The following is a 23,255-nucleotide window of genomic DNA, read 5'->3' as shown; positions in this document are numbered from 1 at the left end:
GGTTTTGTGTAGTACACCCATTTATACATTATGCATCTGTGCTCCTGACTTTCATTTATCCTTCACTCTGTCTCCCCAACACGAAGGAGGTAGAACAAATGTGTCAGAGCTCTGTGAGGGGTATGAGAGGCTGAGAGTGGAGGTGTGAATGTGGGGGTGTGTGTTTAAGACAGCATCTGTTGGTGTGTGGGAGCAAAGGTTCAAAGAGCAAAGATGTGTGTTAGAATTCAGAGGCTGTTTAAAACTGCTGCTCAAATAGCTTTTTTTATGTCAATTTTCAATTAAAGCTCTGATTTTTCAGTTTTTGAGAGAGAGAGAGAGAGAGTACTATAATAGATATCAAATTAACATGAAGCAGAACTCTAATAGAATCCATGAAATTTTAGAAAAGGGCTACATAGACCTTGATGTAAGGTTTCATCTGTCACACTTAAAATGTAACCTGTAACATTTTACATCCATATTACCACTCTTTAATATGTTTATGTTCAAATGATTTATATTTTTCACATATTGGAACTAGAAACTGTCCTTAATACTATCACATACACATTTGCCCCAACATACCCCTATTCTTATAACAAATTTTTTTTCATCTGAATTTTGAATCTATAATTTTTGGAAAGACTAATTTTATAAACGCAACTGAATTTTTTTAAACTCTGTTTTTGTTTTATGAAAATACAAAATATTGAGGGCACCTGTGTAAGAATTAATATTCTTGGGTTCTACTTCTCGTCCTGGCACTAACCTGGCACAAAATCCTGGGCATATAATCTCAGTGATTTAAGACTCAGACTTCTCATGTAAATTGAGGTGGTTTTATCAGATAATCTCCAAGATCTTTTCAAGGTCCATGATTCCCTAAAATAGACATGATTTATAAATCACAAATATTACCGTTGTGATTAGTAGGAAGGAATATGATATACTTTTGAAGACTTACTCAGTTTTAGATTACTTATTTATCTAAATTAGATTACTTATTTAATTGTAATTCTAGATAACAGATTTACATTTTTAGTCAGGAATAAAATTGCTTGAAATTACCCATGAATCTTGTCCTTCTTTTGTCTGAATTTGGGACAGCCTTAGAATACAAAGGATCATAAATAATTATGAAGAAATAAGCTTTGTACAGGAAAGGACTTTGGTCATTGCTAAATCTCCAGTTCCCAGAGCAATGCTGGACATATGGGGAGACTTAAAACTTGGTAAATGAATAAACAAGAAAGTACCAGGGTACAGGGATTTATAAAACCCAATTGGAAAACAAAGAGTGAAGGCTTTGCAGGAGGGATGATAAATGAGCTGGATCTATAGGGGTGAACTAGAGTTTGCCAAGCAGAGAAGGAGGAAAAGACATCCCGAGCAGAGCAAAGTATACTGTGGCAGAGACTGCAAGTCATCTCCTAATAGCCATCCTTCTTCCTTCCCTAGGAACACAATTCCTGGCCCAGGAATGAAGACTATATTTTCTACCTCCTTTATAGCTAAGTGTAGTCACTAACTGACTAGGTTTCTGTCAATGGGGTTAAAGTAGAAGGTATCCCTTTGATGAAGTGCCCTTCATTAGAAGAGGGTAAGATCTTCATTTCCTCCTTCCTTTCCACTGGCTGAACTACAAATATGATGGTGTGCGGTGACTAGATAACATGTCCATTTAGCCAGGCTGAGCCACCTTTTCCAGAATTCTCTTCCTTGTATGTTTCCATTGAGAGAAGACCACAGGGAGATTCTTGTAGGAGAGGTAGAGGGCTTCAGCCATTTTGTAGCTCTCACACCTTGTCACTGATCTGCTGACTCACCTCAGTGCTGTGAAGCAGCAACTGCTCCATGTTCCCCTGGATTTTCCTTCAGCTTCTGAGTCCTGGGTCATGTGTGTTGTGTTTGGCTGTGACAGTGAGCCTTGGCTTCTGCAAGATACTCATGCTACCATGGTTAGAGGCATTAATAACTGGCACAGGTTTCAGTCTGTCCTCATGGGGCTATTAGTTCATTTTTGTGCTCATGTAACAGAATACTACAGACCAAGTAATTTATGATGAACAAAAATTATTGGCTCACAAATATGGAGGCTGGAAAGTCTAAGATCAAGGGGGGCTGGCATCTTGTGAATACCTCGTTGCTGCATCCTCCCATGGCAGAAGGGCAAAGCAGAGAGGCAAACTCACTCCTGTGAAAATGAACACACTCCTGTGGTAATGAACCCACTCCTGCAATAACAGCATTAGTCTATTCATGAGAGTTGAGCTTTTATGACCTAAACATCTCTTAAAAGCCCCACTTCCCAATACTGTCACAATGGCAATTAAATTTCACAATGGGTTGTGGAGAGAGCAAACATTCAAATTATAGCAGGCCTCAATCTCATGCTTATAGGTTCTTGTTCTTGATCTTCATCATCCCTTTCTGATTCTGCTTGCCTTGTGGACTTAAAGCTCCAGCATCAGATGTGAAGAAAAGAGACTCATAGATACTGTTTAACTAGCTCCTGCAATTAAGGACAATCGAAACCCTCCCCACCCCGTGTGTGTATGTGTGTGTGTGTAGTATTTCTTCTTCTCTGATTGAACCCTGTGCTGAAATGGAGTGCTGCCATAACAAATGCCTAAAAATGTAGAAGTGATTTTGGAACCAAGCAGTGGGTGGAAGCTAGAAGGATTTTGAGAAGAAATGTTACAGAAAAACCTAGATTTCCCTGAATAGACTGTTAGTAGAAATCTGGACTTTGAGGATGCTGTTGGTAAAGACTCAAAAGGAAATGAGGAACCCTGGAAGAATGGAGATCTTTGTTATGCAGTGGCAAAAATCTTAGCAACACTATTTTCTGCAGTTATGTGAAAAGCAGAGAATATGCTTAATGAACTTGATAATCTATCTAAGGAGATTTCCAAGCAACGTGTTGAAGGTGCAACCTAGTTCTATCTTGCTGCATATAGTAAGATTTGAAAGAAAAGAGAGAAGTTGAGAGAAAAAATGTTAAGTTGATGATTTTGAAAACTCTCAGCCTCTCCAGGCAGCAAAAGATGATAAAATTAAGACATGATTTTGAACAAAGTTTAAATCCAGGGCACTGCCAGGAGAGAAAATCTAAAGATGAAGCCAAGAGTATAATTGTAAATTCTTTTGTTAATATCTTCCAAGATAAAAAGTGGTTCTTTGGAAAACTATTCAGTCACATAATTGGCCCTTTTGAACAATTAAGAGTAGGTCTCACAGATCCTTTTGATCAAACACTAGGGCCTCAAAGAAATTTAAGAATGTGTCCCTCAGTAGTCTCTGCAGGAGCACAAGGTAGAGAAGAGATTTTGCAGGTGTGGCTTTTGTCTAATGGCATGAACTCCAGAGATTCACAAAAGATCTACGAAGTTTTCAAGAGTTTTTTTCTGCTAAGACACTGCCAGTTTGGAATGAAAGAGACAAAAATAGTACAAAATGATGAGGCCATTGGACCCCTATATTCTACTGGCAGGGAGCATGCTGAAAGACCACTCAGTTGCAAACACATTCTACCTTTCATGATAAATGAGAGATGTCTTTAGAGAATGGTTGCTCTTGGAAGTAGATCCTTTCCTAATTGAGGCTTCAGATGAGAATGTAGCACTGGAAGATTCTTTGATTTTAGCCCTATGTGAGACTTTTAGGCAAAGACACCCAGCTAAGTCATTTCAGGACCCCTGACCTACAGAAACTGTGAGATAATAAATGGATGCTGTCTTAAGTAGTTCAGTTTTTGTTCTACTTCAATAGATAACTAATACGTGGTTTGAGCAGCCCCCTTTGATCATTAGTTTAAGTAACAAATTGAGGATGGCAGAGTGACAAGACATAAACAATGTGGAGACCATGGAGTTATTTTTTGAACTTTACTTACATGAAAGGGAAACATATTTCTATCCTGTTTAAACCATTGTTATTTTGTGTTCCCTTTCATTTGAAGCTGATACTAACTGATAGATACATAAAATAACAAAAACACAGATGAGGAACAGATTTTTCATGAAGAGCCTGAATTAACTAAGTCACTGGCTTAAAGTTTATTTCAATTATAAAACACTTCCTACTAGAAGTAAAATGGGGAAAAGCACAGCAGCTCTGATTATGTATAATTTTAAATATTCCATTGTATGAATAACCAGTTTGTTTATCCATTCACCCATTGAAAGACATCTTGTTTGCTTCTAGCTTTTGGCAATAATGAATAAAGCTGCTATAAACATTTTTGTGCAAGTTTTTGTGAGGTCATACATTTTCTTTTCTTTTTTTTTTTTTGAAACGGAGTCTCTCTCTCTTGCCCAGGCTGGAGTGCAGTGGCACAATCTCTGCTCACTGCAAATACATTTTCAACTCATTTGGGTAAATAACTAGGAGCACAATTGCTGGATTGTATGGTAAGTTTATGTTTAGCTTTGTAGGAAACTGCCAAACTGTCATCCAACATGACTACCATTTTGCATTCCCACCAGCAATCTATGAGAATTCCAGTTTCTCTATATTTTCACCAGCAGTAGGTAATGCCAGTCTTTTATATTTTAGCCATTCTCATAGGTGTATCTCATCATGGTTTGAATTTGCATTTCTCTAATGGCTAATGATGTTGAAGATCTTTTTACCTAATTAGTTGCCATCCATATATCCTCTTTGATAAATAATTTTAATTGGGTTGATATTTTCTTATCCTTGAGTTTTTGTGTTTCTCGACATAAAGATCCTGTGCAGGTTTTGTTAGACTTATATCTAACGATTTCATTTTTTTTGGAGCTCTTTTGGATGATTTGTTTTCTTAAATTATGGTTGTCAATTGTCTGGTACTAGCATATTGAAGTGTGATTGGTTTTTGTGTATTGACCTTGTATTCTGCAACCTTGACCAATTTATTAGCTTTAGAAACTTTTTCTGTAGATTCATTGGAATTTTTTACATAAACAATCATGTTATATGTGAGCAGAAACAGTTTCATTTTTTCTAGTCCACTCTATATGCCATTTATTTGTTTCCTTATTGTACTTGCTATATTTCCTAAGGTGCTCAATAAAGGAATGTAGAAGAATGTTGGGAGAGAAGCATTCTCACCTATTTCTGATCTTAACAGGTAAGCATTCAGTCTTTCATTGTTCAGTATGATGTTAGATAGTTAGTTTTGTTTTGTAGATACCCTTTATTAGGTTGAAAAAGTTTCCCTCTATTCCTAGTTTTCTGAGACTTTTTATCAGGAATGGATGTTAATTTCATTCAAATGTTTTATCTGCTTAAACAGATATGATCATATGATCATATGGACTTCTTTGGACTGTTATAATGGTGGATTACATCGATAGATTTTCAAATATTGAGCCAGACTTGCATTTAGGATACATTGCCCTTGGTTGTGATGTATTAATCTTTTCATATATTGTTTAATTAAATTTTATAATATTTTGTTCAGAGATTTTGCATCTATGTTTATGAGGGATATTGATCTCATGGTTTTGCTCTCAGGGTAAGGATGGGCTAATAAAACGAATTAGAAAGTGTTCCCTCCTTGTCAGTGCTCTGGAAGAAATTGCATAGAATTGTTCTTAATTTCTTTAAATATATGCTTGAATCTATCAATCATACATTTGGTTGAAGTGAAGCCACTTTAACCTGGAGATTTCTTTTTTCAAAAAACTTTTAAGCTACAAATTTAATTGCTTTAATACGTATAGGACTATTCATATTGTCTATTTCATCTTGGGTGAGTTTTGGTAGCTTGGGAGTTTTGAGGAATTGATTCCTTTTCTCACAGTTGTCAATTTATGTGTATAGAGTTGTTCATAGGATTTTCTTTTTATCCTTTTAATGTCTATGGGGTCTATAATGATATCCCCTTCTTTATTCCTGGTATTAGTAATTTTTGTAATTTCCATCTTTTTCTTTCTGTCAATCTAGCTTGAAGTTTTTTGATTTTATTGACTTTTCCAAAGAACTAGCTTCTGGTTTCATTTAACTTCCTTTTTGTTTTTCTATTTTCTACTATATTTCATTGGTTTCTGCTGTTATTTTTAATATTGCCTTCTTTATCCTTGTTTTAGGTTATTTTACTCTTCTTTTTTAGTTTCTTAAAGTAGAACCTTCAGTTACTGATTTGAGACTTTACTTCATTTTAAAATAAACATTGAATACTATAAATTTCCCTCTAATCATTGCTTTAGTTGTATCCCACAAATTTTTGGTATGTTATGTTTTCATTTATGATCAGTTTGAAATATTTTCTCATTTTTCTTGAAACTGCCTTGTTGATCCTTGGGTTATTTAGAAGTGTGTTGTTTAGGGCCAGGCTCATGCCTGTAATCCCAGTACTTTGGGAGGCCAAGGCAGGTGGATCACGAGGTCAGGAGATCGAGACCATCCTGGCTAACATGGTGAAAACCCATCTCTACTAAAAATACAAAAAATTAGCCGGGCATGGTGGCACATGCCTGTAGTCCCAGCTACTTGAGAGGTTGAGGCAGGAGGATTGCTTAAACCTGGGAGGCGGAAGTTGCAGTGAGCCAAGATCATGCCACTGCACTCCAGTCTGGGTGACAGAGCAAGACTCTGTATCAAAAAAAAAAAAAAAAAAAGGATGTGGATATTTTCCTATTACTGATTTCATGCTATTATACTCAGATAACACACTTCGTATGATTTCAGTTCTTTTAAATTTGTTGAGGTTTGTTTCGTGACCTAGGTTGTAGTCTATTTTGGTGTTGTTTTGGATGCCCTTGAAGAGAATGTGTGATCTTCTGTTTTGGCATGGGTTATTTTCTATAAATGTTAATTTGATCCAGTGGGTTGATGATGTGATTCAATTCTTCTATATTCAGAGTCAGCAAACTAAAGCTTACCAGTAAAATCTGGCTTATAGCCTGTTTTTGTACTGCCCTTGGGCTAAGAAAAAGTTGTAAAAAATGGAGAATTTGTGACAGAATATATGTATGTGCCTGGGAAGCCTAATGTGTTCACTCTTTGACCCTTTACAGAAAAATACTTCCCAATCCTACTGTATATACTTGCTGATTTTCTGTCTATTAGTCCTATAGATTACTGAAAGTGATATGTTAACATCTGCAGCTATAATTGTGAATTTGGCCATTTCTCCTTTCAATTCTGTTAGTGTTTGCTTCATGTACAGTCATGCATCACTTAACAACAGGAATATGTTCTGAGAACTGTGTCTTTAAGGCAATTTTGTCATCATGTGAACATCCTAGAGTGTGCTTACACAAACCTAGATGGTATAGCCCACTACACACCTAGGCTATATGGTATAGCCTATTGCTCCTAGGTTACAAACATGTACAGTATGTTACTATACCGAATACTGTAGGCAATTGTAACAAAAACGTTAAGTCTTTTTGTATCTAAACAAATCTAAACATACAAAAGGTACATTAAAATATGGTATTATAGGCTGGGCACTTTGGCTTCTGCCTGTAATCCCAGCACTTTGGGAGGCCCAGATGGGCGGATCACCTGAGGTTGGGAGTTCGAGACCAGCCTGAGCAACATGGAGAAATCCTGTCTCTAGTAAAAATACAAAATTAGCCAGGCGTGGTGGCACATGCCTGTAATCCCAGCTACTTGGGAGGCTGAGGAAGGAGAATCGCTTGAACCCGGGATGCGGAGGTTGTGGTGAGCCGAGATTGCGCCATTGCACTCTAGCCTGGGCAACAATAGTGAAACTCCATCTCAAAAAAAAAAAAAAAAAGGTATTATAATCTTATGGGACCACTCCTTTCTATGGGGTTGCTTGTTGACAGAGACATTGTTATGCAGTGCATGACTGTACTTTGACCCTCAGTTGTTAGGTAAATACACATTTAGGGTTGTTACGACTTCTTGGTGACTTGACCCAATTATCATTATGACATGTCCTTCTTTAGCCTACTAATTTTCCTTGCACTGAAGTCGATTTTGGTATTAATACAGCCACTCCAGCTCTATTTTGATTTGTGTTTTTGTGGCATAGTTTTTCCATCCTTTTGGCTTTAATTGACTTATATTTCAATTAAGTATATCATAGATAGCATATAGTTAGGTCACGTTTTTGTTTTGTTTTTAATCTATTTTTATAATCTCCTCTTTTAATTGACATCTGTATTAATAGTTTTTCTCCATTTGTCTATGTTAAATGGACTGGTCCATTTTATAATAATTCCATTGCTGGATATGTCACCTAAAACTCAGTGTTCGCCATCCTCCTTCTGTGTTTTTTTTCATGTGTCATTATCTGTATGGGACCAGCCCCACAAATTTGCTTTTGCATTGATTCTTATCTCCGTGTTTGCCGGCATTGAAATTGATATTTAGTATTCATTTAATACATGCACCTAATTATACATATTTTCTGCTTCAATTTCCCAATAACAGACATGACATTATTTTGATAGTACAGTATTAGGTGATATGTCTTCAAAAATATCCAGTACTAATGGTTACTTAAAAAATAACTTACTATGAAAATCAAAATCTAACAAACCAAACCCACTTTATTTATTTTAACTCAATTTATAAAAAAGGGAATTAACAGTAGTTGCTGTAACAATTAAATGAAAACATTTGTCCAATATAGAACATTTTATATGCAAATAGTATTCACTGAAGTCCCAAACCACTCTATCCTGACTCCCATCCTGAATGTCCTTAATGAGTTCAGGAAGGGTCAGAACTGGGAGTCAAGAAACTTGGATTCCAGGCCTACAGACAGATCAGCACTGTAACTCTGGGTATTTCCCTCCTTCTCTCATCCCCAGTTTTCCCACCTGTAAAATAATGATGATTAGTGATAATCAGCCCCAGCCCAGGATCCATTATCTGACTTTGCAATATAGTTTAAAGTGTAATCCCAGAATAAAAAATTATAATGCTGCCTTTTGTAAACTGCTTCATAAACACACCCATATACAGTCATGCCCTGCATAATGACGTTTCAGTTAATGACAGATCACGTATATGACAATGGTCCCATAAGATTATGATGAAGCTGCCCTATTCAGTGTAGCATTTTTTATACTGTATTTTTGCTGTACCTTTTCTATATTTAGATATGTTTAGATATGCAAATATTTATCATTGTGTTACAATTGCCTACAGTATTCACTACAGTAACTTGCTGTACAGGTTTGTAGGGTAGGAACACAAACCCATACTGTATAGGCTAGGTGTGTAATAGACTATTTCATCTAGGTTTGTGTAAGTGCACTCTGATGTTTGCACAGCAACAAAATTGCCTAAAGATGCATTTCTGAGAACGTATTCCCATTGTTAAGCAATGCATGACTGTATTAACATTTTAGTGGCAAAAAAGCCAAGTCATTTGTTTTATTGATGTTTTTCAATTCAGTGAATTGGATAATGTAAGTCCTAAGACTTTACAGTTCTCCATGAGACCTAAATAATTATTTTCCAGTTGGAAGGGGTGAAACTGAAACCTATAAACACATTTATATTTCTTTAATTGGCACTTAAGGTTTTCTCACCTCTGGACTCTCTCTCAATGATGCCTTTGAATTATAACATTGTATGGCTCTATCCGCAACTTTGACTTGAGACTAGGTCATCTTTCCTTATGGTCTCATGCTCCAGGAGCTATTTCTTGCCCCACCTAAATAGTCCCTTTATGCTTAAATACCTTTCTGCACCTCTTCAATTTACTCAAGGTGTCAGAATGCACCTGGGCAATCTGGCTCACATGATGGCTGGGTCACGTTATCATAGCTGAACTAACCCAGCAAGGTACCTTAGCCAATAGTCTATTTCAAGGATAAGTAGGTCCACCGGCAATAAGGAGACCCCCTCAGTCCTGTTCCTTTCACTACCCAGCACACTTAAGTACATATGCTGTGGAAAATGCAAAAAAAAAAAATACCCTTAACTTGTCAGTCCATCCTGCAAATTACCAAGTTAACATTGGCCTTCTGTGATTTGTAATAACTTTAAAGAAGCCTTTGGTCATATAGGTATATAATAAAAATATTATATACTTTCTGGGGTAATCACTTTGTGATTCTCCCCATGTATACACATTAAATAAATCTGTGTGCCTTTTCTCTGATTAAAAAAAGTATTGGCTTTCTGAAGTGGTTTCAGATAGAGGATTAGGACTTATATAAATACAGAGGAGTTATATCATATGCACGCTAAATTTAGCTACACATGAGACAGGAAAAGAGAGAGAGAAAGAACAATTTGCACAGTGACAACAATTCCTCTCTGCACTTTTCTCCATATGCTTAGGCACCAGAGTGACCATGATGTAAGAAATGATTTGAGCTATGCTTCAGAGTGTCTCTGTTTTCACAAGTTGTTGTAATGTGGGCAAAGCTCAAGTGTAAGCTAAACTAAGTGTGATCCCAGATACATCTTTCTTGTTTAATATGTCTCCAATACACAACAACTTCATGAGGTTCCCAACTGGCAATGATCAATGATCCATTCCAAACCTGGATGATAAACAGACTGTAGACTATATGTTATGGCCATTTTAGGGAATTTTAAAGATAATTAAAGATAATTCAGACTATTGTGCAAGTTTCCACTTAATCTATTACTATTAGAAATTACCCCCAGTATATATGGGCAAATGACACAGATAACATTTACAACACAATGATCCAAATGAAAATATAATTTGGTGTCTAATTGAGGCAGGAAAATGCCATTTGACATTCCTAAATATGCTTAATACGTTTTTAAGGTTAGACTTTTTTCATGTCTGTTTTCCACTGCTCCTTGAATCATGTTTGTTCTCTTCCCCAGAGAATGATTTCTTTCTTCTCCATTAACGTATCTTGAGATTGTCATTCTTCCCAGTTAGTCCAAAACCTCACTTTAACAGGTAGTATATAAGACCTTTGAAGGTGTGATCCGCACCTGATTCATTTTGTGTGCCCAAAACGGAACCCGACAACCTATCAGTTACACAACACGTGTTTGTTCATTGTTTAGTATAAGAATGGTGGCAATGGCTATCAATATGAACCTGACACAATCTCATCAAAACAGCTACCTCATGAATAAGGAATCACCATATTGTTATCTTAGACATTGTGTCAGTGAGGAATTGTGTTTGACTGCAAATAATAGAAACCTGAAACAAAGGCTTAAACAAATTAGGAGTTTTTCTGACACATTAAAGAGTCTGGAGGAAGGTAGTTCAGGCTGGGTGATTTAAGATGTTGCCTGAGACCCACAGCCATTCTACTTTTCACCCTGCTTTCACACCATCCTTACAATGAGACCTTCGTTTTTACCCCTTGAGATGATTCCCAAGGCTCTAGCTATCCAGTTTGCACATATTTCAGGAAACGGAGGACCTGAAAATTGCACCTACCAGTTGAACACCAAAATGTTGGTAGTGATTGTCTTTAGGAGGTAGGACAATAGGAAATTTAAATTTTATTTTCTTTCTGGGCTGTTCTGTATTTTCCAGTGTTCAAATGATAAATATTACTTTTGTTTTGAGTAAGCAAATGCCTTGAATTATTTTTTTTTTTTCCTGTGGGGTCTCGCTCTGTCACCCAGTCTGGAGTGCAGTGCTCCGATCTCAGCTCACTGCAACCTCCCCACTTCCTGGGTTCAAATGATTCTCCCTGCCCCAGCTTCGTGAGTAGCTGAGACTACAGGCATGCACCACCACGCCTGACTAATTTTTGTATTTTTTTTCAGTACAGACGGGGCTTCACCACGTTGTTGGCCAGAGTGGTCTCAAACTTTTAAGCTCAGGTGATCCCCTCACCTCGGCCTCCCAAAGTGTTGGGATTACAGGTGTGAGCCACCGTGCCCAGCCTAAATGCCTTGAATTTTATTTAAAAATGGATACATATGTAACAAACCTGCACATTGTGCACATGTACCCTAAAACCTAAAGTATAATAATAAAAAAAAAATTGTTAGTTCTGTTTCAATAAGGGAGCAGTCTAAGATAAAACCTAGCTATCTTTTTTGTAGCAAACCAACATGAAGTGCCTGAGTATTTTTTCCTAAGACTGCATTTGTTTGGTTGTCACCAATCTATTGCAAGGCATTTTTATTTATGATTTGTCAAACAGGGTTCTAAGTCTATAAATAAAATAGAAGAGTCACGTTATGATAATCACTACTGGTTGCTCTCCTGACTTTCAAACTTGGTGTTCTTCAAGTGGTCTCAAAATTTGTACAATTAATGAGCTACTGGTATACTGTGAGCGGGTATCAAATGCTTTATGAATTTAATTCTTCCCATTGAAGAAAATTGAGCATATTCATTATCTATTGCTGGATAACAAATTAGCCTAAAACTTGGCAACTTAAAACAGTAAGCTTTATCTCACAACTTCTGTGTCGGGAACCTGGGTACAGCTTTGCTAAGATTCTTTGACTAGGGTTTCCTACAAGGTTGTAATCAAGGTGTCAACTGGGCTGCAGTCATTCCAGGTTCCACTGGAGAAGGATTCAGTTCCTCCCAAGCTTTTGGCCTAAGGATTGCAATTCTTCTCTGGCTGTTGGCTGGAAACCTCTCTCAGTGTCTTACCATGAAGGCCTCACCATAGGGTAATTCATAACATGACAACTGGCTTCAATCAGTGAACCAGTGAGAGACCAAGAAAGGGCAAGCAAGTTAGAAGCTAGAGTCCTTTTGTTGCCTAATCTTGACTGTGACCTCCCATCACTGTGTGCCGTATTCCATTCATTAGAACCAAACCACTAGGATCAACCCACACACAGGAGCACGGATACCAGGAGATGAGGATCACTGGGAGTCACCTTAGAGCTGCCGACCACACTGATCAAAGGATAGTTTTTCAGAATTCTTACTCAAAGTTGCAATACAAAGTTCTGCTAGAGAGATATAGAAATCTGTTCAGAATTTCTGTCAAGGCACATCTCTGGATAATGAGAATGAATATAGGCTTTTACAAATCAGTGAAAGGAGGTTTTGGGGGGAATTTTTTGTTTGTTTCTTGTTTGCTTTTTGGCCTCAAACTACAGCCTCAAACTTCTGGGCCCAAGTGATCCTCCTGCCTCAGCCTCCTGAGTAGCTAGAGCTATAGGCACACACCACCACACCTGGCAAGTTTTTTCCTTTTTTTTTAGAAATAGGATCTTGCTAGTTGCTCAGGCTGATTTCCAACTCCTGGCCTCAAGTGATTCTCCTGCTCCGGCCTCCCAAAGTGCTAGGATTACAAGCATGGGCCAGTGTGCCTGGCCTGTGAAAGGAGTTTTAAGCAGAACTAGACTCAAATAAATTTTTGAAACCCACAGTAGGCAAAATTATATTGTTCTTGCTGGTTTTGAGGGTAGAGCTCCCCAAATTTATAAAGTAATTTATAAAGAAAAGAGGTTTCATTGGCTCACAGTTCCTCAGGCTGTACAGGAAGGGTGGCTGGTGAGGCCTCAGGAAACTTACAATCATGGCGGAAGGTAAACGGGAAGCAGACATGTCTTCACATGGCCAGAGCAGGAGGAAGAGAGAGAGGGGGGATGTGTGACATACTTTTAAACAACCAGATCTTGTGATAACTCACTCACTATTTGTGTGCCACAAATGGATGTTATTGTATTGTGAGATACAGATGCCTTAGTGGAATGAGGTGTGATAGTGTGCCCCAAGATACTTGCAGATGGCAAGCAGAGCAAGATCCTTTACCCCTACTCTGCCATGTTGCAAGGATTGCAGTCAAGAAGGTGCTTTACTACCTGGCACCTCCGTCAGCAGGCCACTTAGAGCACACCAACAGGGACTCAACATGAAGAGCGAGTCTGTGTTCTGTTGGGGGAGTTTGTGCTCTGGGTGCCCAAAGGGTAGAGACAGTGGGATTGGGGAGCCTCAGCGAGGACTGCTGACTGTTGTAGCTTCTGACCCAGCATTAGCCCTTAACCTCTACTTTCACATTTATTCAATCTGTTCATCTATTTGTAGCCAATGGGTCCTTTTAGGAACACCTAAGCTAGCTGCAGGGTAACTATGCTGACAATGTGTATATGACACAAGCACATTAACTGGATTTGAAAATTTTCACAGAATTTAAAAATCATATTCATCACAAGAAATGTAAACATTATGTTTGTCAAAGAAGAAAAGAACGGCTGTTCATCTTTAAATACAATTTAAATGGCAGTAAATTTTTAAAGAGTTATTTTTAAAAGATTTTACTTTTTCTACCACCACTTGTAAACCATCTCTCACCCATAGTGACTATCAAGAATTTGAGGAGCCCTTCATGGAAGAACACGTAAGAATGACACATAGCCATTTCAAGCACAAATCACAACATAAAAAGGTTTATGGGAGCAAGCTGAAATTTATCATTAAAATTTCAAAATATTTTATTTAGAAATTTCAGACAAATTTTGTATCAAATGTCTTCCTCTCTGTATTACGTTCATTCATCATAGTTATAAATAAAATGCAGTTGATGGTGCTATAGTTTAAATGATGGTGTCCTCTCCAAAATTCATGTTGAAACTTAATCCTTGATGTAACAGTATTAAGAAGTGGGGTCTTCAATATGGGATTAAGTCATGAGGGCTCCATTCTCATGAATGGGATTAGCACTTTTTGAAAAGGGCTTGAGGTTGAAAGGAGCACCCTCTTTCCCTTTGGTCCCTTCTACCATGTGAGAATGTAGCATTCCTCTGCTTTGCAGGATGCAGCAAGAAGATGCCCTCTTGGAAGCACAGACAAGGCCCTCACCAGACACTGAACCTGCCGACACATTGATCTCCAAAATTGTGAGAAATAAATTTCTGTTCTTTATAAATTACCCAGTCTCTGATATTTTGTTATAGCAGCACAAATAGACTAAGACATATGGTTTTACCAAGCCCTACTTTCCTCCCAGCTTATCCCAATTAAAATACATGCTATGACCTAAAAACAAGTTTAGGAAGCTTTGCTTTAGAGCAAATGTCTGACTGTGTTGATTATGTATCTATTGTTTCTCAGCTTTATACTTAACCATTTATAATTTTCTCTATATTGCTTAGGACTGGAAGTCTGCAGATTCCCTTTCTTAGACTCCTTGACAGTGGCTTCCTGTTCATATCTATCAAATCTACCAATGGCAGGCAGGCATTGGAAAAGATCAGAAAGTTGGAAAAAGGGAAAAACTTTCTATTTCTAAATTCAACCAGAGCTACTGTAGCAGCAGAGGGGTTAGTGTAACTGCAGACTCTGGCAGCCCAGGCAGCAGCACAGTCGCTTATCGTGATTACAGCCTGAGCCATGGAAGGACAATTTTGACGGTTCCAGTCCCTGAAGTGCAGCATCCATAACTCCCCAGTACCAAGAGTAGGCTCATGAATGCCAGCCTAGGAACATCAGGAGCTTTCTATGTGTATCACCCTTTCTTCCTTTTGCTCCTTCAGCTCTTCCAACACCTTTGTAAACAATTCCCTGTATTAAATCCTTTGTGTTTGAAATACCTACCATGGTTTCAGATTTCCTGACTCAATATAGAATAATATATTGACTTTTATGTGAGGAGGAATTATTTTTCTATTCTCAAAGACCCTAACATCCCCTAGGAAAGGAGATGTGTAGATTGGGTTCAACCAGTCTAGGTCCATGGGGAGTGTATCAGTCCATTCTTGCATTGCTATAAAGAAATACCTGAGACTGGGTAATTTATAAAGAAAAGAGGTTTCATTGGCTCGCAGTTCCTCAAGCTGTACACGAAGCAAGGCTGGTGAGGCCTCAGGAAACTTACAGTCATGGGGAAGGCAAATGGGAAGCAGATATGTCTTCACATGGCCAGAGCAGAAGGAAGAGAGAGAGGGGGGATGTGTGACATACTTTTAAACAACCAGATCTTGTGATAACTCACTCACTATCAGAAAAACAGCACAAAAAGGGAAATCTGGCCCCATGATCCAATCACCTCCCACCAGGCCCCCCTTCCAACACTGGGGATTACGATTTGACATAAGATTTGGGCAGGGACACAGACCCAAACCATATCAGGGAGCATGTGAAGAGAAGCCACTTTCAGGTGGTCCTCTCTTTCCTGAGAAGCCCAGTAAATTATAAAGAGAAGGCACTGAAGATCAAGTGGATGAAGAAAAAACCACAGTAGCAGCAAATGTCTTACAGATCTACTCAGCAGGGCTTTAAATGCCACTGGCAAGTCCTGATTGACTGAATGAGAACTCCTGCTTCAAAATTTACCTTAGTGTCAGAAAAAAATATTCCTTTATTGTCGATCTCTTTTAGTTGCATTTTCGGCTTTTAGTTACCATCTATACTTCCCTTTGGTATCTCCTTATCTGGTATTATTAGCAGCTTCACATCCCATTGAAAAATTATTATCTCTGGGCCGGGCGCAGTGGCTCACTCCTGTAATCCCAGCACTTTGGGAGGCCAAGGTGGGTGGATCACGAGGTCAGGAGATCGAGACCATCCTGGCTAACACAGTGAAACCCCGTCTCTACTAAAAATACAAAAAAATTAGCCAGGCGAGGTGGCAGGCGCCTGTAGTCCCAGCTACTCGGGAGGCTGAGGCAGGAGAATGGTGTGAACCCTGGGGGACGGAGCCTGCAGTGAGCCGAGATTGCACCGCTGCACTCCAGCCTGGGCGACAGCGAGACTCTGTCTCAAAAAAAAAAAAAAAAAAAAAAAAAGAAAAGAAAAATTATTATCTCTGAACAGCATACTCAATCCATTTATCCAGACACCTAGCCTAAATTACAAAGATCAAATATTACTATTTCCCTAGAACTAGAGGAAAACTCATAAATCCTTGTGTGTCCCTTTTCTTAGCTCATGGGCTATTGAATAAGAGAGGTGCTTTCTGCATCCCTTATTTGACCTAAGATAAACAGAAAAAAAGATTAAAGTGCTCACTATACATTTACTCTAGACAGACATAAAAATAGCTCCTTTTTTAGACACTCCTTCTGTATTAACTGACTAATTGCATTCCAAGATAGCTGTACCATTTCCAGGAAAGTCAACTATTGGATAAAATATCCTACAATTTATATTAAATTCTTCAAGTAGTGGCAGAAAAGGCAAATACACCTAAATTAATTACCTGTACAACTTGATGTACATTTGTTTATGTGCACCAAGTTGTTCTGTATGAGAACACCGCAAACCAGCAGCCTTCCTTGCACCCCCATGGATTGCATCTGCTACATAATCAACTGGAGTGATTGTTAAGAGTTTGACAGGCTTTTCTCCACTTCCTCTCTGCTTCTACCTCCCCGGGAACCGTATGAAAATGGAACAGTGTGCGAGGCAAACACTTATGCCTGGAGAACCCAGGTAGGCATAGACAATACCAGCACCACTGGAGAGAAGATTGCAATTTTATGCCCTTTCTCTCTCTCACTTATCTTGACTTTCATTGAAATAAGTGAAATTTCCCCCCGAAAAGGGTGTATTTTACTTTAAACCTCAAACTGTCCATTCTTAACAGTGGGCTACTGGTTGGGTTTGAAATATGCTACTCAGAGCCAAAATGTGAACTGTAGCCCATCTGAACCTCCATTTGTGTGGGGTGTGTGAAATGGCAATTGATGCCCAGCTTGCCTTTCGGGGTCATATGGTATCTATCTGTTTTTAATGACTTTCAATGTAGTGGTTTCCAGTAATACTTGCTTGATAAGCTGTGCTGCAGAAGTGGATATTGATATGAATCATAAATATAATTACATGAAAGTCGGTGGGGGAAGGGTTCCAGAGTAATATCCAACAATTTATTGCACAACAGCAATTTTCCATCTTTCTGGGCTATCTTTCCTTAATACTTCAACTCAAAGATTTCATTAAATCCAAAGTTGTGCACATGTTCTTTTGCAGTACGCCTTCTTTCTGTGCTTCATCCTATGTCATATTTTCAAGTTTATGCTTGACATTAATAGGCATTTGACCATATTTCCCAAAAAGATTTCTATAGTTATTTTTATACCACCCTCCTTTATATATTTCTCGTACCCTCGTTTTTCTGCTTGATTTGTTCAAGAGTCTGTTGTGACAGCAGAAGTGAGCTGAGAGCTTCACATTTTTAAAGGTCATTTCCACTTAAAGTTCTCCATTATCAAGCTGGATCTGTCATTACTAGGGGAGAAATCTTTTGCCTCAACCTGCCTACAGCCTAGAACAGACTTTGAAAAGTCTTTCTAATCACGGAGCATATCAGAGGGTGTGATTTAAACACATAACCACCCAACGACAGCAACAACAACAATCAAAGTCTTTAGGGACTGTCTGAATATCCCAACTTCTTTAATAAAAATAAGACTCAGATTCCTTTTGGACAATCTCTGGCTATGAATGGAGCAGTTAAAACACAAGGACCTTGCTCGGTTTGTGAAATTCACCTTTCCCTTGAAAAGGATGACCTCTTTTTGCACTCTGGCCACAAAGACGTTAATATTTCCTAGTTTTGCTCATAGCACAACTGAGAAAAGTCTTTTGCTTTGAGACAGGAAGGTCACAAAGGGGGAAAACTGGATACAGAGTCTTCAAAGTCAGAAGCAGAGTTCTCCACAAAACAGTGCACACACCTCAGTATAAGGGGATTCACTGAGGTGTGGGATGAAAATATTAGAATTTTCTATTTCTATTTTTTATCTCATCCTTTGAAAATTACCATGCATGTATGTGTTCTATAGTGTACCTAAAATGCTAGTATAATGTACATGTATATAATATGTAAATAAATACACATAAAGTTGGAGACTCATGTTCAATTTTTTTAGGGGAACATAACCCAGAATGTTTGAAGACCACTGATCCAGAGTACACAGCTTATAAACTACAGCTGGTTCCCTATCCTATAGGAAGAAAAACTCTTGCCCAAGAATTTCCTCTAGCTCTTGTTTAGCCAAATCTATTGCTCCAGCTGAATGGAGAAAGGAGGGGAAACCTTGTTATTATTTTTAGAGACACATATTCAAAGGGCATAGGAGACACAGTAACCTACTTTTACTGTGGAAGAGTGGAGGTGAAGACTCGAATTCTTCCAGAGATGGAGTGGGAAGGTTTTACAGAAAAGGTTTCTCAAAAGAAGTGTGGCATGGAAAGCACTGATAAACTCTTGATAAGAGAAGATGGGTAAGGGACATTTTGAAAAGAAAGAAATAGCATAAATAAAGGAAAAAGGAGGCAAAAATACAGGGCTTGTTTGGTGAATAGTGTGAGGTTCCATATGGCTAAAAGGTATAGTACAATGGGTAGAAGGGAAAAGACTGGCACAGTGGCTGAGGCCAGTTTATGGAGCCCTTGAATGCCTTGCTAACTTTAACATTATTTAGAAAGCAATGGGGAAAAAAACTGAAGTTTTTGGATTTGTTTTGGTTTTAAAGCTAGAAACTCACTTTTTCCAAGGTTTACACTAGAAAGATTAATTTGGCAGCATTGTGTACCAGTGTAACTGGGAGAAGAACAATTGGGGCACTGATGCAATTGTCTAGATGGAAAACACAGTGGCCTAAATTATGGCAATGAGATGGTGAGAATGGAGAGCATGCATTCAGAAGACATCATAGAGACACATTTGGAAGGATTTCTCAATTGGATGGGAAGGTTTTGAGTCTAAGATTCTAAGGTTGGGGGACTGGAAGAATGGTGGCACTATTAATTAAAATTGAGTTGTAAGAAAGACAAAGTGTTGGGTAAGAGGTGAGGAGGGGAGTGACTTAGGTCAGGTTTTCTGAGATGATGGAGATTTGCATGCAGGCAGTTCGTTGGGGAGTTAGATGATTCTGTAGTAGGACTCAGAGGACTCAGCATATAGTTGTACTCATAGCTATAATTTATTATAGCAAAAGGGTTTTGAGAGAAACAGCAAAGAAATCAAGAGGAAATCAAGCACAAGCTTCCAAGAGTTCTTTCCCAGTGGAGTCACCCAGGACACGTGTGGCAACACGTATGAAATGCTGTCTACCAGGGAAGCTCAGCCGAGACTCTGTGCCCAGGGTATTTATTCAGGGCTGCCCCTGTAAGTATCCTTGGCCTAGCATGTAACAAAATTCCAGACTCATATAAGAAAAGCAGGTGTTTGCCATAAACCACATTGTTTTAACAAACAGTTTAGGCAAGGTGAGCTGCTTTTATCAATTCTGGGAATGGTATGAACGCTATTGAAATCCAAGTTCCTAGATGCCAGCCAAGGGCCAAACTTGTAAGCTTCTGTTTCAAAGAATGGCAGTCCTGAGCGGATGTGCTAACTCTTAGCATGGGCATGCTCCTAGGAACAGTACCTACGTGGAAGAAAGGGAAATAGGACAGGGCCAAGAGAAATTTGCCAAGCACAAAGGAATCTGCTCTGCTGCCAAGTAAAGGTAACATCCTATCCTATTTGCAAGTAATTGTGCATACAATGATATTTTGTTTGACACCTTGGTTTTCACATCTCTTTTAAAAATATTAGGTCTTATGATCGCCTGGAAACTCCAACAGTCTGTGTTAAAATTCTTTTTTAAAGATTTATATTAGATTTATTGTTTTAGATACATAATCTCACTCTCACCCAGGCTGAAGTGGTACAATCATAGCTCACTGCAGCCTCAAGCTCCTGCACTCAAGCCATCCTCCTGCCTCAGCCTCCCACATAACTGGGACTACAGACATGCACCATGACACTCAGCTACGTTTTTAAAATTTTTTCTAGAGATGGAGTCTCGCTATGTTGCCCAGGCTGGTCTCAAATTTGTGGCCTCACGTGAGCCTCCTGCCTTGGCCTCCCAAAGTGCTGAGATTACAGGCATGAGCCACTGCACCCGGCCTAGAATTCTTATAATTGAGAAAATTTAGATTTAGAGGTTACAGGATGAACACAGGGACCCTCTGCCAGTAAGCAGCAGATCCAGGGCTGAGTTCTGGCATCTAATCTCCAGCGTTCTTCCCACTCCCCTACAAATGTCTCTCTGAGTCACTGTCAAATCCCTCTCCTAGAAGACAGAATCAGGGCTCTGGGTGTGCTTCAGAGAAACTGGAAATTCTATTTTTTTTTTAATTTAAGAAATTAATTTTTTTAAAAAAATTCTATGTTATTCTATTTGTGACTGAAGTGCCAGAATCACTAGCAAACAAGAGACTAACAGACATAAACTTAATGAACAAGGAGATTATGAAGGTCTGCAAAGAGCAATTCCTGCTTTGGGAATTCAAGTATTCTGCTGTATGAGAGAGATTCTGTTGATTTTGGAAATACCGTGAATCATTTCCTGAAAGAGCAAAATAATGGAGGCTTTTTATTCCAAGTTTCCAAGAAATGTTGTCTAAAGGCAGAAGACTCTTGGGTATACCAGGCTATGTGTGTAGAGGCCGTTGTTGTGTCCTGGTCAGGATTGGACCCTTCCTCTTAAACACCGGACAACTATTGGAGAAGCATCTATGCCCTGGCAGGTGCTGCCTCCTGAGTGGTTGTGCAGTTAAGGGAGAAGGCTTATTTCTCTTTGTGCATTTTAGTAGGTTACATGGGTCGGGAATGCTTACTTTGATGATCAATGAGCAATATCAGAGCCTGGAGACCCAATTTTTAAAACTGCAGTAAGGGTCTTTTCATCAGGGAATTTCCAGTGAAGTCAGCACTTCTGCTGTCTTTCTCATCGAGAAGCCCACAAGAAACTCAAAAGTTCGAGATTCGTGTTTGTATCTGTGAGATTAGTACAGTAGATGCTTGTCAGCACCGGTAAAGCCAGAAAGCAGTCAGTATTTCCATTCTAAACCTCTCATGTTCCCCCTCAGTCTGTTAGCCCTTTGTAATTCAACCATAAAAATTCACCACAAGTTGAAACTAGCGGCTGATTTTTTTTTTCTAAGGCTGGGAACATTTTTCTCAAATGATAGAGTTGACAGCAGTGGACCATCCACAGGCAGCAGGAGGGAAAGAGCGTGGCAGTGAGACGTAGGACACAACGCAGGATTCCAGCTCCAAGACTGAAATTAGGTTGGCATTGTGTCTCTTAGAACTATCTTTCTGAGTTTTACCCAGAAGATATAAAAAATTATGGAGATTCTGTAGAACCCAGAACAATTTTTTTTTCCCAGAACTCCTGGAGCTGCGTAGAAGCAGGTAACAATTGACAAAGACAGTCTTGAAGTGAGTTATCAAAGACAATCTCCAGTCTGTCATGTTGCCTTTGCTGATGATCAAAATTTGCCTTTTCAGTTTGAGTCAAATTATCTATTTGGTATTTCTATGCTATCTTCTTGTTAGGGGAGAAGACAAAAGGTTCAGCTCTACTGATTACATTTGGCCATAGCCCATTTTAAGCAAGTGTCTTAGACAATGTGGGATCCTTATTTCTTTTTGAACAAAAGAACAGTGGGCTGAATCATAGGGTTAATGTGGCAAAAGGTCATGACCTCTACAGTGGAAGTTGTTCAAAAGTAGAACCTAAGTGCTCAGATGTGCTCTAACATGACTATGTTCAGATGTGCATTTTTATATTGCTGCTCATCTGCGTCTCACTCTGAGAGGGAAGAAACCTCAAACTGCTTTTTCTATTCTCTCCCTCAATAGGAATCATCAACACAGAAGACTTCTGTGACCAAATGAATGGGGGTTTTTTCCCCCATACACTGAGTTAGCAATCAATCCCACAGCAGACACCATCCTCCATTTCAATTCTGACACTCTCTACCTGGAAATAACGTCAGATCTCACAGGTGGAGAGCTCAGTCCCCAAGACTGTCTCCCACTCAGAAACGAGTCACAAGTCTGGGCCTCCGAAACTTCTGATGACCAACTTCAAGCTGGGGTTCCCACAACCCCCTCTTTGGGTTTGATTAATTTGCTAGAGCTGCTCACAGAAATCAGGGAAACACTGATGTTTACTGATATATTATAAAGGATATTACAAATAACAAAAATGAAGAGATGCATAGGGTGAGGCATAGGGGAAGGGGCACAGAACTCCCATGTCCTCCCTGGACGGCCACCCTCGGGGAACCTCCATGTGTTCAGCTTTCAGGAAGCCCCCTGAACTTTGTTCCCACGGGCCTTTCATGGAGACTTCATTTGGAGAGGCATGATTGACAACCCTGTGGAAACGTAATTGGACAAAAGGGGTATGATCCAATACTAATAGGCTGAGAAGGGAAACTCAGCAACGCCTCTCTGTTCAGATTCTTCTTGGCCTCTCTGTGCAGCATTTCTTCCTCCAGGGTATGGGGTAGACCCCATCCGAAATGGGGATCTTGTGACCCACAATCAGACAAAGTAGGTCACATAATTTCTTTATGGCCAGCTCCAAGACAGGAAGGAGGGAAAAGACTCCTGCCTTGGGGAGAGAAAAAAACAGGTGAAAGGAGTGCA

This window comes from Nomascus leucogenys, chromosome 22a (genome assembly GCF_006542625.1).
Source record: "Nomascus leucogenys isolate Asia chromosome 22a, Asia_NLE_v1, whole genome shotgun sequence".
Lineage (NCBI taxonomy): Eukaryota > Metazoa > Chordata > Mammalia > Primates > Hylobatidae > Nomascus > Nomascus leucogenys.
The sequence above is the reverse complement of the archived record's forward strand: the minus strand, read 5'-3'. Positions refer to the sequence as shown.